At 37.7% G+C, this 16,467-nt stretch overlaps 1 long non-coding RNA gene across 2 annotated transcripts in view; it reads left to right on the top strand.

Moving 5' to 3' along the window:
• Positions 1 to 16,467, top strand: part of LOC129629264 (uncharacterized) — a 488,327-nt gene that overhangs the window by 369,497 nt on the left and 102,363 nt on the right. The window contains exon 4 of one of the 2 annotated variants that reach the window (XR_008703114.1): positions 5,367 to 5,480. The exons of the other annotated variant lie outside the window; for it this stretch is intronic. This is a non-coding gene — a long non-coding RNA (uncharacterized LOC129629264). The remainder of the gene's footprint in view (positions 1 to 5,366; positions 5,481 to 16,467) is intronic. 2 annotated transcript variants of the gene reach the window in all.

The following is a 16,467-nucleotide window of genomic DNA, read 5'->3' as shown; positions in this document are numbered from 1 at the left end:
CCTGCCCTCACCAAATCAGGATTCCAAGAACAGACTCCCAATTACCTGAATGGGTATCTCTTTGCATGCAGATTTTCCACTCAGAGGCTGCTCTGCCATCTTGAAGGGGCTGAGGAACTAATACCCCTCAAGTTTCAACCAATGAGTAACAGAAGTTGGTATATAAATACCTTAACTCTCTTGTTCCTCACAAGAGATAAGTCTGAGGTATATGTTCTATATTGTTTTTCTAGGATTGCCTTCTGGAATTAAGTTGTGGTTATCCATAGGGATTTACTTGATGATATGCCCCTTATATAATATAATCACTTCTTTCTGTATATAATATACCCTCTTTAAGAGCTTCTTGCTTTCACTGGATCCTTGTCTCAGGATCTGTGTCTGGGAAACACATTGTCTGCCGACTCACCATACAGTGTTGGGACTTGAGTTAACCATTGAGAGATACATCAATTGTACAAAGACAAACTGAGTGAAGGACTGGGTGGAAGGTGGAAAGTGAACAGCTCCATATTTCCTATAGATCATAGAGGACTCTGCCATGTTGGTGTGGGTGGTGGTGGCTTAGTCACTAAGGTTTGTCTGATTCTTGCAACCCTATAGACTGTAGCCTGCCAGGCTACTCTGTCCATGGAATTCTCCAGGCAAGAATATTGAAGTGGGTTGACATTTCCTTTTTCAACCACATTGGTATAAGATCTTTCTAACCCGTGCAACCTTCTTTGCTAGCATCCTGATTTATACTCCTATTGCAGTTTAAGTTCACTTAAGGATCACAATTCCACATCAATAGTCTGATTGTGTTCTGTCTTCTCTGGTTGATCATGACATCCATAAAACCAGTGGCCTTTCACACAAGGAACCTATTGTACAGTGTTTGGCACAGAGAGTTGACTTTGTTCCTGGGAGCTAAGTGAATCCCCTTCCTTGTGTATTGGTGAAATGGGTCAGAAGCTCATCAAACTGGAAAAACAAGTGGAAAATAAAGTGCCTACATGGGATCAGAGAGAAGAGTTTAGCTGTGAAGTTGTAAGAACTCACAAACTACAAAAGGTTTTTGAGTAAGGAGCAACCATATAAAGTTCTATTTAAGGAAGAAATGATTTGAAGCTACACTTAAAATAGATCAGATCAAGCAAGCTGAAAGTCAAGGAGGCTGACAAGAGACCTCTTCTGTAATCTGGCAGGGAGGGAATAGTTTAGGGGTAGGAGGCAGTCTGTGTCCAGGAGAATGGACAGAAAGAGACAGATAAGAAGAAAACTACTGTGCCCAAAATTTTGACAGGAATTGCTAAATGTTTGCAGGTTGAAATATACTCAGTTATAACTATGCAGTTCTTTATTTATTTTTTTTTATAATACTTGACTCAAAAGTTTAGAGCCCCTGGATATATGATGTTTTTATTGGCAAAGGCAAGGATTTTGAGAGCAGGTACTACTGTTGGAGGAGGTTAACAAGTTCAGGTTAGTGACTTTAAATCTGTGGTGACAGCAAATTCTTCAGGTAAGAATATGCTATTCAAATTCAGAGGAAACCAGGACTCCTTAGCTGCTGAAAGCTCCACTAGTTACTGTTTTAGAAACATATAGGGACTTCCCTTGAAGTCCAGTGGTTACAACTCCTTGCTTCCATTTTAGGGGGCACGAGTTCAGTCCCTGGTCAGGGAACTAAGACCCCACAAGCTGCAAGGCAAAGAGAAAAGAGAAGCCAAAACCCACAAGCCAAAAGAGAAAAAAAGAAACATATAGATATGTCAGCTAATTTTAATGAGAAAACAAATATATAAAAATGACTATATTAAAATATTTCTTATTTTCTTTTTATAGTATTCATTAAAAATTCAGTGCTATTATCAGTTTATCCAAAAGTAAGCTTTCACATAAAATACTAGTTTTTAAAATCCATGAAAATCATTTAAAAGTTATTGTCAATATTCCCAATTTTTACTTATCATGTGAGGTAGCAAGCATATCATTGTAAAGTCTAGATTGAAGGGTGAGATATAGTTTATGCTTTCATTTCACTTTATTGTATATTAGGCATTCACCGTGTACGTTACTTTGGGGAAATACAAAATAAATAACATTTGTGCTCTCAACAAATTATGATCTAAAGCAGTTTTTGTTGAGACCAAGTGAAAATGGTCACATTGAAATGTTGAGTGTGCATACACAAAATTGATGGGCTTGTAGTGTTTTGTGGGACTGGAGGTTAATGAGAAGAGTCATTTGTATCTGAGTAGGGTCATCTGGAAAGACTCTGCTGGGAAGGTGGCATTTGAGCTGGTCCTGGGATGGCTGGGCTGTCAGTAGTCAGGAGAGGATGTTGCAGGTGGTGGGTAAGTTGGATTGTCTCACTGCAGTAAAAAGTATCAAGATGTCTTTGAGCCGAGCGGTGGACATATGGGTGTGGAGTTTGAAGGCGCTTCAAACATCGGTGAACATCAGTGCTTGCAGGCTGCAGCACTGCCATGACTCAGACCCCGGAGTTTCACAGCTTCCCCTAGCACGCACCCATTCTGTTTCAGAGCAACGTGTGAGTCATCACAGGGAACAGTTGGCCATGTTGTCACCAGTACACTCCAAAGCAATTACAGAATATTTATGCCTGTTAGCAAAGGCAGATCAGTAGTGGGGGCTCAGGATCCACTCCCGTGAAAAGGAATGAGCCTGAAGTCTGTTGGCCCCTTGAGCCTTTCTTACCAGGAAGGTAGCAAACTTGAGAGATGAGAATTGATATAAGAGTATTAACAGGTCATCAGTGCTTCCCTTTATGGAATGTCCTGTGCCCTTTTCAAAGAGTGAAGACATGTTGACTCATTGAAGTAAGTCTTTCACAGCCACCCTGCTGTCAGGAGTCCCAGTTTATGGGACAAAGACTTAGGAAGTTGAATTAGCCTTCCCGTGGTCATACAGCCCCATTATCAGTTGGAATTTGAATCTAGCTGATTCTGACTCAAATGTCATTCTTGTTAAACATCACTGCTTCTCACGAGTAGCTAAGAGCCATAAGTATTCTTGTACGTAGGTCATGGGAGAAATTGCTCATATTGGTATGGTTCTTTAATGTTTTTAATGTGCCAAAATTATTATCATTAATAGTGAGTTAAAAGAGCTTCTCCTAAGTGCCAGGTTTGTTTCTTATAATAACCCTGTCAGGCTGGGTTGAAGTTAACATGCAGAGAAAGCACTGGGCATGACCAAGTATGCAAGGTAATCCTATGAGGTTATTGGTGTCTTGGATCCTAATCAGATACTCAGTCTACAAGTGGTTTTCAAATTTTTCAAAACAAGAAATCTAATCCTTCAAATGAAATATTATGGAGATGCCCAATATGTGATGAAACCAAAGAGAATGAGGCGGCTGAGGCTAAGTTTGGGTTTTAGAAACTTGGAGACCCTGTCTATACAGATTCATCCTCCTCTACTTACTGACTGCTCCAACGTGCCTCTGTAGAAATCTAGGGCTTCAAAGGCTGAAGTTATAGATATCATGGGGCTTCCCTGGTAGCGGTAAAGAATCTGCCATCAACATAGGAGACCTGGGTTCTATCCCTGGGTGGGAAAGATCCCCTGGAGAAGAGAATGGCTACCCACCTCAGTATTCTTACCTGGAGAATCCTATGGATAGAGGAGCCTGGCAACCTATGGTCCATGGGTCTCAAAGAGTTAGACATGACTGAGCAACTAAGCACACACACATATAGATATCATATCAGGAGCAAGAACTTCTGTCTCTTTCCTAAGGAGATAGAAGGCATCTTCATCTTGCATTTTAATTATTGTTACCAAGAAGACACAGATTCTTGTATCATATTTCACAGACTGAGATTCTAGCTACTTTTTTTTTTAAAGATTCTAGCTCTTTGAACAGACTCTGTATGACTTCAATAACTTTAGATCATGAAATTTTTGCACCTTGTTTTATGTCCCTGAATTTGTTCCAGTGTCTCCTATTTTATAGTCTATGGGAACTTGAATAGAATTTATATCCTACTGCTGTGTGAAAATTGTATAAATCTTAGTTATGTCTCATAGTGATCTTCAGGTCTACTATATCCTTCTACTTTTCAATATACTCATTCTATTAATTTTTGAGAGTTCAATAGTATAACTCCAACTGAAAACCTAAATTTATCTACTTAAAAATTACTTATATTGTGGAATTATATGTAATTTTGTTCTGTATTTTCCAAGTCTCCTGAAAATGTGTTATCATGATTTCATAATTTAAAAAAAAAGAAAAAAGAAAGAAAAAAAGTTGAAAAGATTCTAGCTCTTTAACTTAAGTTGAAAAATAGCCTCCCTCTGTGTTAACCTTTTTATCACTAAAATGGGAATAACAATGGTAACTGCCACTTTGGACTGCTTTAATAATTAAATTAATACTTCATATAGAAGACTGCTGCTGCTGCCGCCAAGTCGCTTCAGTCGTGTCCAACTCTGTGTGACCCCATAGATGGCAGCCACCAGGCTCCCCCATCCCTGGCATTCTCCAGGCAAGAACACTGGAGTGGGTTGCCATTTCCTTCTCCAGTGCATGAAAGGGAAAAGTGAAAGTGAAGTCGCTCAGTCATGTCCAACTCTTAGCGACCCCATGGACTGCAGCCTACCAGGCTTCTCTGGCCATGGGATGTTCCAGGCAAGAGTATTGGAGTGGATTGCCAGTGCCTTCTCAAGGACTAAGAACAGTGAATGACACATAAAAAGTGCTTGATAAATACTAGATAATATCATGCATTAAAAAGTCCCAGAGGTTGTTTTTTTGCCTCAGTGAGTCAGTGTGACTCAGTGGACACACACATACAATACCTGTTGATCTGATGCTACACTGATCTAAAACATTATATTAAAAATGAATCTTAGTCTTTCCTTTTCAGGAGCAACCATGCTTGAGTATGGAGATGAGTATTTGCTGCCACACTTTAGGATGGTCATTGAAAAATTAGAATGTATCTATAGGGGACATAGTATACCATGGGATAATGAGCAGGCTTCAGAACAGGAGTGAAAAATGTTTGAGATAGAATGGTTGAACTGGAGAGGAGAGCAGATACTTAATTGGGGGTTATAATGAAATTTAAGTGACACCAGGACCAATAGGTGGAGAGTAGAAGGAAGGCAGGAAATACTTATTTAGTACCTATGATATGTTAATGGAATAGGGAATGGCAACTTACTCCAATATTCTTGCCTGGAAAATCCCATAGACAGAAGAGTCTGGTGGACTGCAGTCCATGGGTTCTTAGAGAATTGGACATGACTGAGAGACTGAGCATAATGTATTAAGCATATGCTTTCACTTATGGCATTTAACTTTTATAACTATCTAATAAAATAAGAATTATTGTCCTTATTTTACGTAGAAGGGAAGCTGGAGTTAAGGACCATCGCCTGCTCAAGTCAGTTGGAGAAGCTAGGATTTCAACCTAGGTCCCGTGGACTGCAAATTCCTGATTTTCTCTGCTGTATCCTTTTCTGTAAGTTGGAAATATCCAATAAAAGATAGGCTGCATATGTGTCTTGTGTACACAGAATGTTGTGGGTAGGTTTCTTCTCTTGATTTGAGTCCTCAGTACATGTCAAGACATTTCACTATTAGTTTTCTTTTAAGTTACATTTCATTGTCCATAATGATTTTTCTTCTACTTTTCTTTCTTGTTTTATTTGAGGTTTTCATTTTCAGGAATTCTGTCAGATTGCCATTGAGTTCCACTTAGATGTCTGTATTAATTTCATTGCAGGGCAAATTTGAAGACAGGGCAGTTACTAAGAGTTTTGTCTTTCTAGCCACTGACTTCACAGATGACAATGAAGCATTTAATGATGGCTTTGGCCATTAGGGCAACCATAATATATTGGTGGAAATCCTCCAGGCCTCCTAGCAGTGAATAAAGACTACAAAATAAGCCCAGAATTTTGCCAGCCTTTCTAAGTGACCCCTTCTGTATTTGTTCCTTTGTTACCTGAATCTGCAACTTGCCAAAATACCAGGGACTTTCTTCTTCGTTCTGACTTCAGTTTTCTCATCTATATGATGAAGTCAAGCTAAACATCCTTGAAAATTAATCCCCATAGCATTATTTGTGATCTGAGGATTAAACTAAAGTGAATTTCCTGTGTTTTCTTTCTTCCCTCCTTTCTTGTTTTCTTTTTCTTCGGTTCATTTATGTATTGACTTGGCAACTTATTTGATAAGACTTTAGTTTAAATTTAGAGGCGTAATTTTTTAGTTGATAACCTCTAAGTGTGTAGTTCCTAAAACAAGCTGATGCTCTACAAAGAAGAGAGACAATTCTCACTTAAGCAAAACAGCAAAGTTACAGATTGCAGCGATCATCACTAATTAGCTGTCCCAGATGGAGATCTGCCCCGCCCCAAAGTAAGAGCTGGATGGCTTCCTACAGATAACTGGGACATAAATAACTTGCTCCACTGTCTGTCTATAAGAACTTTACTGTAGCTCTTCTCTTGTGAGAGATGTACAGTTGGTTCATTTTAGAACTGGGGAAAAGAGACTTGTTTTGTAATTAGTTTAAATAGCATTTTTATGTATCAAAAATGTGTAGGTATTTTTTAGGCATATAAATACTATTGTAGAATGTTTAGATGATGTAAAAGACACAAATAAGAAATCACCTGTCATTCTACTATTCAACTATGACTGCTGTTAACATATTGGTATATATCTTTCCACTCCTACTTTGATACCTATATATGAAGTGTAAGTCTACACTGTTCATACTCTTTTGCAAGGTTTTTAACTTAACACTCATCATAAAATTTTCTATGTCATTAATGTTCTTTCACCATGTCATTTTTGACTCATGGGTAGTATTCTGCTATTTGGATATTTCTTACTTTAATCACTTTTAATTTTTGATTTTTAAGTTGTTTTCATTTTTCACTGTTATAAGAAATGTTATAATTATTTTTCTTATAGGTAAATCTTAGTATACATTCACAATTATTCTTTTGGGATAAAATCTTAGTTCTAAAGTTGCTGGGAAAAAAGATAGGCAATTTTTAAGAACAAATCTCTTCAAAAAACAAGGAACGTTTTGCATCCTCATGGATTATGAAATGTTGACATTTTCCTTACCCTCTGGCCAACACTATATTATTGTTTGTAAAAATTTTGCCAATATGCTTGGTAAAACATATATATCTTTCTCTCTGTATATACACACATACACATGCACACACACATATATACACACATATAAAAATGTATATACATATATATTAAAATCTCTTTACTCATTTAAGAGGAAATTTTGTATATGCTTTTATTTTGTATTGGAAAATAGCCATACATACACATGTATCCATTCTCCCCCAAACTCTCCTCCCATCCAGGCTGTCACGTAACATTGAGCAGTGTTCTCTTTGTTATATTTATTAGCTTTTACAATTCTGTCATAAATTGCCTCTTGCCCACCTTTTTATCTCTATAAACTCAGACATAATATAGTGAAAATATTGTTTCCCAATTTGTTATTGCCTTTTAATTGTACCTATTATATACTTAGCATAGCATTTAAGAGCACAGACTCTGTATTCATACTGTCTGGGAGCAAATCTGGAACCCAGCCCTTTTGGCTGCTGCTGCTGCTAAGTCGCTTCAGTCGTGTCCGACTCTGTGCGACCCCATAGACGGCAGCCCATCAGGCTCCTCTGTCTCTGGGATTCTCCAGGCAAGAATACTGGAGTGGGTTGCCATTTCCTTCTCCAGCCCTTTTGACTATATGACCTCAAATGAGTTCCTGAATGCCTCAGGTCGCTCGCCTATAAAATGAAGGTTATAATAGTATGTATCTTATATGGGTGTAGAATTAAATGGAATGACACTTGAAGAGTGCTTAACATAATCTCTGGAAAGTCATGAGTACCAATAATTATGAAAAAAATATTGCCATTAGCCATATTTGTGTTATTGGTTAGTCGATCAAACTCGCATCTCTTATGTCTCCTGCATTGGGACTCGAGTTCTTTACCACTAACACTAGCTGGGAAGTCCATTGGTTAGCGAGGAGAGTACAAAATAAGACAGAAGCTTCACTTTATGACTTTCTTGGATTGACATTGAGATTGAAAATCTCAAGTGGATGGGAGGATGGATGTGTATTGCCAGAAAGCTCAGCAAGATGTGCTTGTATCCTTCTTAGCCTTAAGTCAGTGTTAAAAATAGGTGAAGCGTACCTGTACTGTGTGTGTTCAATTGTGTCAAGATCTTTTGCAACCCCGTGGATGTGGCCTGCCAAGCCCCTCTGTCCATGGGATTTCCCAGGCAAGAATACTGGAGTGGGTTGCCATTTCCTTCTGCAGGGGATCTTCCTAATCCAGGGATTAAACCAGTGTCTCTTGGGTCTCCTGACAGGTGGATTCTTTACCAACTGTGCCACCTGGGAAACTGTATGTTACTGCAAAAGACCCCTGCTGCAGAAGAGGTCAGAAAGGCTGTGAGATGAGGTCCTAGAGAAGCAGATGAATCTAACAAGTTCTTTGACTTCTCTATGCTGCCAACTGTTGAAGCTTAATCAGTTTGCATGTTTTATGATAAAAGATGTTGGCCCTGAGTGGAGAGACGGTCAGCCAAGATTTGGAAATTACTGTGACAGTTAAAAGAGGAAAGTGGATTAGCAATAAAACAATAAATGGTCTAAATAGTAAAAAGTCACTGATGCATAGATATCAAGTCAAGGCAGGGCAATTCTATAAAAGAGGGAATTAGCACAATTTAGAGTGTGTTGCATAGAGTGGCATTTGAGTTTTCAGAAGCATTTTAAAGTTCCCAGAGATGATAATGATACACCAATAGAGTTGCTTTTAAAAAGCCATGAATTCTGAATTGTCTTTAATCAGTTTTAGGGATTAGATCACAAAAATGATCAAAATGGCTGAATTGTTAGGCTGAATAAAAGGCTAATTTATTCCTAGGAATGCCTATTGGTATTTGAAACTTGATTTAATAGTATTGGTTCCTTATATTTGAATAGCATCTGTATCTGAAAAACTCAGGGTCATAGTAATGCTAGTTTATGCTTCCACTCTATGCAAGAAGTCAGAAAGTTCTTATTTCTTAGATAAAGCTGTAGGAATGCAGAAATTATGTCATTTAGATTTAGATAATGGATGTGTCCATGGTGTTACCAGCAAGAACACTCACAATATTGCTTTAAACATAAAGAATTTGGCAGTAGCAGGTATGCTGGCTAGCTTTCTAACGATAGAACCAAACCAGTGTGGCAATTTTTTTTTCTGGAAATCTTTTTATTAATAGAGTTGCCAGTAAAGACATGCACATTTCCTACAATGTGTAACGTACAGAGCACAGGAAGCATGATCTTTTTTTTAGCTGGCTGGAAGGCAGATGCTATGTGAGTACAAAAAAATCCAAACTAGCTAGTTTTAAAAAATAATTAAAGAGCTCTTCTAAATCAGCTAAAAACATGAGTTTTCCAATTAAAATATGCACTACAAATATGAACAGTCAAGTCATAAATGAAGCAACATAAATGAATATAGTCATATGAAAAGGTGAACAGTCTCATTAATAATAAAATTATTTTAATATAAAACAAATTCCTTTTATAACTTTAAAAATTGGCATTAAAATGATACAGTTACCTTTTGGCAAGATCATGATGAAAAAATGTAAATTTTAGAAAGTAAAGCATTTAAAGAGGGCAACATAGTAATATTATGTGAAAGATCTTAAAATAGATTTTCCTTTTAATTTAGCAATTTCATTTCTTGGAGTCTATTCTAGTTTTTTTTTTTTTTTTAATTATAGTTTCTTAGGTTCACACAGAAACAATCTCAAAGACAAAAATTCTCAAGTACAGTCATTTATAAGATAGCCAATAAAGGATACATTAGCTACAGTGGGCTGCTGGAGCTTTATCCTGTGGGGAAACTCTTGGAAATTGTATAATATATGCCTCAGAACTATCTCACCTAAGGGGAGAGGGAGTTGGTGTGTTTATACATACACCAACTCTCAAAAGTCATTGGTGGAGAGCTGCTTCTGAGAAAGTTAATTCCCTAGATTTCCAGCCTGCTGTGGACTTGAGTTGAAGGCCTTCCAGAGTTCTGCAGAGAGCACTTATCCATAAAATGCAGAGAGTAATGGTTGGAAACAGGTTATATGCTCCTAAGATATGGACAAGCCAGTGATGATGTCTGCTATATTAAGAAAACAACCAAATGATTTGCAAATATATAGATGCAAGTCTATTTATTATTTGTTGTTGTTGTTCAGTCTCTAAGTCATGTCTGACTCTTTGTGACCCCATGGACTGCAGCATGCCAGGCTTCCCTGTCCTTCACTATATCTCGGAGTTTGCTTTTAAATTTATGTCCATTGAGTTCGTGATGCTTTCTGACCATCTCATCATCTGCTGCTCCGCCCCTTTCTCCTTTTGCCTTCAATCTTTCCCAGCATGGGGGCCTTTTCCAGTGGTTGGTCCTTTATGGTCCAACTCTCATATCCGTACATGACTACTGGAAAAACCATAGGTTTGACTATATGGGCCTTTGTTAAAAAGTGATGTCTCCGCTTTTTAATATGCTATCTAAGTTTGTCATAGCTTTCCTTCCAAGGAGCCAAGTGTCTTTTAATTTCATGGCTGCAGTCATTTTGGAGCCCAAGAAAATAAAATCTGTCACTGTTATTTACTATATTATTATACAGACATATATTTAATCACTAAAACATATGTTGTAGAATAGTTATTGACATGACAGTGCCTTATTCAGGGAAGTAGACAGGTTACAAAGCTGCATTTGTAGAATGTGCATATTTTAGTTTGAAAAAGGAACCCATCATTTAAAAAAAAATTTGCAAGGATACAAAGTAAGAAATTAATAGTAACTTTCTCTGGTTACTGTGATAGTGAATGTACTTTTCTCCATCTTCCTCTTCTTCCTTTTTTAAAAAATAATTATACTATGAAACATATATTGCTTCTCCAATAACAAAAGAATAACTTGTAAATTTAGAATTGAGTCATGAATGAGTTAAAAAAATGATGGAAAGCCCTTCACTAAGTTCAGAAAATCAAATTTTAAAGGAATTAATTACTGTTTACTTTCTTGAACACAGTTACGATTATTTCCACAAATGTAATCATTTTTTCTTTTGCAGTTTGGCTGGTCATGCCTGTCAATTAACAGATATGGTGCATGAAAACAGGCTGGATTTCATCTTGTGCACTTCAAAATCAGCATTGCTTATTTAATTTATTATGTTGACAATACAAAATTTGAATTCTACTTACAGATGTTCAAATCTGGGTACAGAGAATAATATTAAAAAACAAAAGTACTTTGACAAGAAATAACTAAGAATAAAAGATAATGTTGAGGAGTGAAAAATCTCTCAGTGTACTTCAAAAGATAGAGATGCTGGACTGTAAAATTCTTTCTTGGGAGGAATTTATACCCTTCCAGTCTGAGGTACTAATAAGTAAGTTCTTATTTGCCCTTTACTATTAAGACTAGTTTAGGGCAAATTTTTCCTTTTCCACAGCCTGAGAGTGCTAGTCAAGAGATGCTAGTATAAATCTAATTAAATGTCAAGTAAGTCAGTTGTCTGTTCTGTGCTTAACTGCTCAGCCGTGTCCGACTTTTTGTGAATCCATGGACTGTAGCCTGCCATGCGCATCTGCCCATGGGGATTCTCCAGGCAAGAATGCTGAAGTGGGTTGCCATGTCCTCCAAGGTATCTTCCCACCCCAGGGATCGAACCTGTGTCTCCTGCATTGCAGGCGGATTCTTTACCATCTAAGCCACCAGGGAAAACCAATTGTCTAGCATACTGCTATATATACAATAGGTCCTCATGTACACTTATCTAATAAACTAATATTGGTTTTAGCAGAAGTCTGCCATAAGTAGGATTTACTGATTTGTTGGATGGTTCATGTTAGTCAAAATTACCAGTTCATTTTTGTGTCAAAGTTTTTTTTTTTTTTTCCAGAGAGTGGGAGATTGTTCTAATCTCTTTTAAGAGCTCATCAATAATGCACCAGATCAAAATTTAGAACAGGCTGTGTAACGATTGGCATATGGGGGATGAAGAAAATTAATTTGATACAAGAGAACAACCAGACAACTTTCCCTCCATAATCCTTCTACTTCTGTGAAGGGAAGATTTGGAAGGTGGTGAGAAGTGGTAAAAGCAGATTTTTAAAACCTGCCTTAATTTTTTAACCACATAAAGAGGAAATTGCTATAAATAAAATGTATGTTTTCTATCTTCCTCCATTTTTATAGTGAATAAGGTGTTCTTGATGTCAGCGTTTCAATTTTACTATATTTATCCTCTCTCCTCCATTTTGGTGACTCTCTCATGTTCAGATTTTCTTCATCTCTCTGTGGTTATTCAAGTGGACCATATCAAGTGCCCCAGTCACTCCCTAATTCAAATCTATTTTTCTTAATATCATTGTCAAGTTAATCTTGAACAGCACAATTTTTCAGCCTATTGTTTGGTAGCACTTCACATTTCATTTTGTATTGAAATCATTTGCAATCATTGTGTTTGTTCTATATTTCAGAGATCAAGGCTAAATTTATGGGCATCTGTGTTCAGAATATTAAGGCTGGAAGGACAGTGCTAGTACTGCAAAAACCCACTTAAATGAAATGTCCAGTATCCTTTGGGCAGTACCTTAAAACATCAGGGTACGTGAGATGAGATCCTTAAGGAAAAGCCCCACTGTTTTGTAGACTTTCTCTTGCTTGACCTAAGTTTCACAATCAGTTCAGTTTAGTCGCTTAGCCATGTCTGATTCTTTGTGACTCCATGACTGCTGCACATCAGGCTTCCGTGTCCATCATAGTATGACCATGCTAACCGCAGAGAGACCTCAAGTACTGGTAGCAGACTAAGAATCTTGGGTTTTACTACCAATCTCTTTTCACAGTAACCACAAGAGCTTGGGAGATGAAAGAATTCATTCAGTAATTCATTTGTCCTAGTGCTCAGGACTGAGCGACTGAGCACAGCACCACACTGCTCATTAGCGTTAGTCACTCAGTCGTGCCTGACGCTTTGCAACGGTATGGACTGTAACCCAGCAGACTTTGTCCATGGAATTCTCCAGACCAGAAGACTGGAATGAATAGCCATGCCCTTCTCCAGGGGATCTTTCCAGTCCAGGGATCGAACTCAGGTCTCTAGCATTGCAGGCAGATTCTTTACCATCTGAGGTACCAGGGAAGCCTATGAGTCTACTGACTAGCTCCCTGTTCCAGCAATCTTGTTAGGATTTAATAGACTTTTAATAAAGATTAAACAGAGAGTTTAAAGCTTATTTTTCCACTTCCTTCATTTTAGAAGGAGATCAATTTTGTGAACTTATTAAGATCATATAACAACTACTAAAATAATTTTTATTTATAGAGAACATAGAAGGTTCTTTCAATTCTCTGTCATAGGACTATTGTAATCTGTGATTATCTTTCCTTTAGAGCCCTGTGCATGCATGCTTAATCGTTCAGTCATGTTTGACTCTGTGACCCCGTAGACTGTAGCTTGCCAGGCTCCTCTGTCCTTGAGATTCTCCAGGTAAGAATACAGGAGTAGGTAGCCATTTCCCTTCAGGAACTAGAACTCCTGCCTAACTTACCTGTTCCATTTCAACACTGAAAAAATTAAGGTTCAGAGAGATAAAGTAATTTGTTCAAGATTATGCAGCTAGTAAGAAGCCTAGTTAGAATGTAAATTAAAATGTTTGGGGATTCAACACTGTGTTAGTCCCCTGAGGTTGCTATAACAAAATAACATGAATTGTGCAATGTAAACAACAGGCAGTATTTATCATAGTCCTGGAGGCTGGAGAGTCCAATATCAAGGTTTCAGCCAGTGTGGTTCCTAGTGAGGACCCTCTTCCTGACTTGCAGACGGCTGTTTTCTAATGTGTTCTGATATAATGGAGCAGGGTGGAGGGGTCGGGGAGAGAATGAATCTGAGTCTCTTATAATAGCATCGATCCTTTCACGAGGGCTCGTCTTATAAATTACCGCCCAATGGCTCCATCTCCAGATACTGTCACATTTAACGTTAGGGCATTAATGTGAATTTTGGGGATGTGCAAATCAATCCATAGCAAATGCCACTGCTGTTTTTATGAGGTTGCCTTCTATGAGGTTAAGTTGCAGGGAAGAACACGCCTGCTTTAATATTTTGCCAATACTAGGCCCTGGATGAACTACCTGTGAGTCTAGGCCTAGATTCATTCCCTTCAATTAAGTCAGTTCCTAAAGTCTTTAGTTAAGACCTAGGAATTTTCTTTAACGTACTTCTGTGAAAGAAGTTTTGATAAAGTCTGAATGAGTCCTTTTTCTTTCAGTTCTCTGAAAAGTTAAAGGTTGTCCTAATGCAATTTTTTTTTCTTCCAGCTAGTTATAACAGGAATATCCAAATGCCAAACTCCTCTATTTGAGTTTTTGGTATAGCTTTTGTGTCTAATAACAAAAGCCAAGATTTATACTGTTGAGTAGAGACATCGGCCATTGCCCCCATACATCAAATGGACCAAGGGGGAATTTTCTATTAAATAAAGACTATGTTGGTTACAGTTTCCATTTCTTCCACACAGAGGTACAGGTAAAGGATAATTTAGATTTTTTTTTAAAGCTCCTGATGAGAGAATCATGAGTCTAATCTATTCCCAAAATATTGATCATGAATCTAAGTAAGGGACTCAGTTTTTTAAAAGAAAAGTCCCTTTTCCTCCCCAGATTTCCTTTGGAGGGCTTAGATTTCCCATTAATTTGTTTTAATTGTGAAAACATCTCTTTCTCTTAGGGTGTATGAAGTTTATCTATCAGTACAGATAACATGAAGTGACAGTTTATTTGCAATTGAAATGTTCTTACCCAAAAATTCTTGTAGCTTATGGCAGTGTGTGTATATATATATATATAGGAAAAGGAAATGGCAACCCACTCCAGTATTCTTGCCTAGAGAATCCTGTGGACAGTATTCTTGCCTAGAGAATCCTGTGGACAGAGGAGCCTGGTGGGCTGCTGTCCATAGGGTTGCACAGCGTTGGACTGAAGCGACTTAGCATGCATGCATGTATGTATATTTACTTTCTAGTGGCGTTTTAATTTATCTGTTTTTGGCTGTGTTGGACCTTTGTTGCTTTGCGCAGGCTTTCTCTGTTTGAGCTGAGCAGGGGCTCTCTTCGGTGTGGAGCACTGGCTTTCTGGGGTGGCTTCTGTTGCACAGCACAGGCTCTCGGTGCACAGGCTTCAGCAGCCACAGGTCACAGGCTCAGTGGTTGTGGCCCTCGGGCTCTAGAGTGCCGGGTCAGTGCTGGCGCATGCGATTAGTTGCTTCACAGCATGTGGAATCTTCCCAGACCTGGGATCGTACCTGTGTCCCCTCAACTGGCAGACAGATTCTAATCCACTGTGCCATCAGGGAAGTCCTAGTGACTCTATTTTTTTGTATTTTTGGAAAAAGATTTAGTTTCTATTGGAGTGTAGTTGATTAACAGTGTTGTGTTGTACAGCAAAGTGATTCAGTTATACATATACATGTATCTATTCGTTTTCAAAGTCTTTTCCCATTTAGATTATTATAAAATATTGAGCAGAGTACTCTACAGTAGGTCCTTGTTGGTTATCTTGTTTAAATATAACAATGTGTATGTGTCAACCCCCAGCTCTCATACTTTAGAGTAAAGAAGCACATATTAAAGTCAGTTTAAGGAGGTATCCCTTCCCCCAGATTCTATTTTATTTGTCAGGGCACCTAGGATCCAGTTGGGAAAAACTGTTACCTGTCTATGGATGTGCTAAGTCAGGCTTATAATTTTTTTGGTTTTTTTTTGGGAAAAATCAATTTATGTTGGGTAACATTCTAGAGTCCCTCATCAAAAGTCTACATTTTCCAGCCCTTGAATGAGATAATGTTATACAGAATCCCACTGCTTATATAATATTATATTTGAGAATGCTGTCTTCTTGTCCTGAAAAGATGAGTAGTATGTCACATGTGAGAATGTAGAGCCATTCAGAATTGTTAGAGTTAATGCATTGTTGGAAATAGTTGTCTTTGTTTTTGTGCCAATTTTAATTGCCTATTTGAGCACAAATGCACTTTGAGTTATTTTTAGTCCTGTACGTTGGATTTAGAATGCAATGGATTTACTTTTCACCAATACAAATAAAAAGCCTGTAATACTGGCAGCAAGTAGAGGGTGCAACACTCTATTTTTAACCCTATATATTCCTCAAAATGATTCATGGAGCTGATTTAAGAGCAACCAGTCAAGGAAACACAGTCTATGAAAAAACACTCCAAGGAAACACATTCCACTTCCTTAAGAAATCATCTGAACCTGGCACTTGTAAAATTTTGGCTTGATAAATATTTTCATTATTGTTAAATCTGGGAGGAGTTAAATACCTTGTTTTGGAAAATGGCTATTGTCAGATTAGCCAGAA

Source organism: Bubalus kerabau, chromosome 15 (genome assembly GCF_029407905.1).
Source record: "Bubalus kerabau isolate K-KA32 ecotype Philippines breed swamp buffalo chromosome 15, PCC_UOA_SB_1v2, whole genome shotgun sequence".
NCBI classification, from domain to species: domain Eukaryota; kingdom Metazoa; phylum Chordata; class Mammalia; order Artiodactyla; family Bovidae; genus Bubalus; species Bubalus kerabau.
The sequence above is the reverse complement of the archived record's forward strand: the minus strand, read 5'-3'. Positions and strand labels throughout refer to the sequence as shown.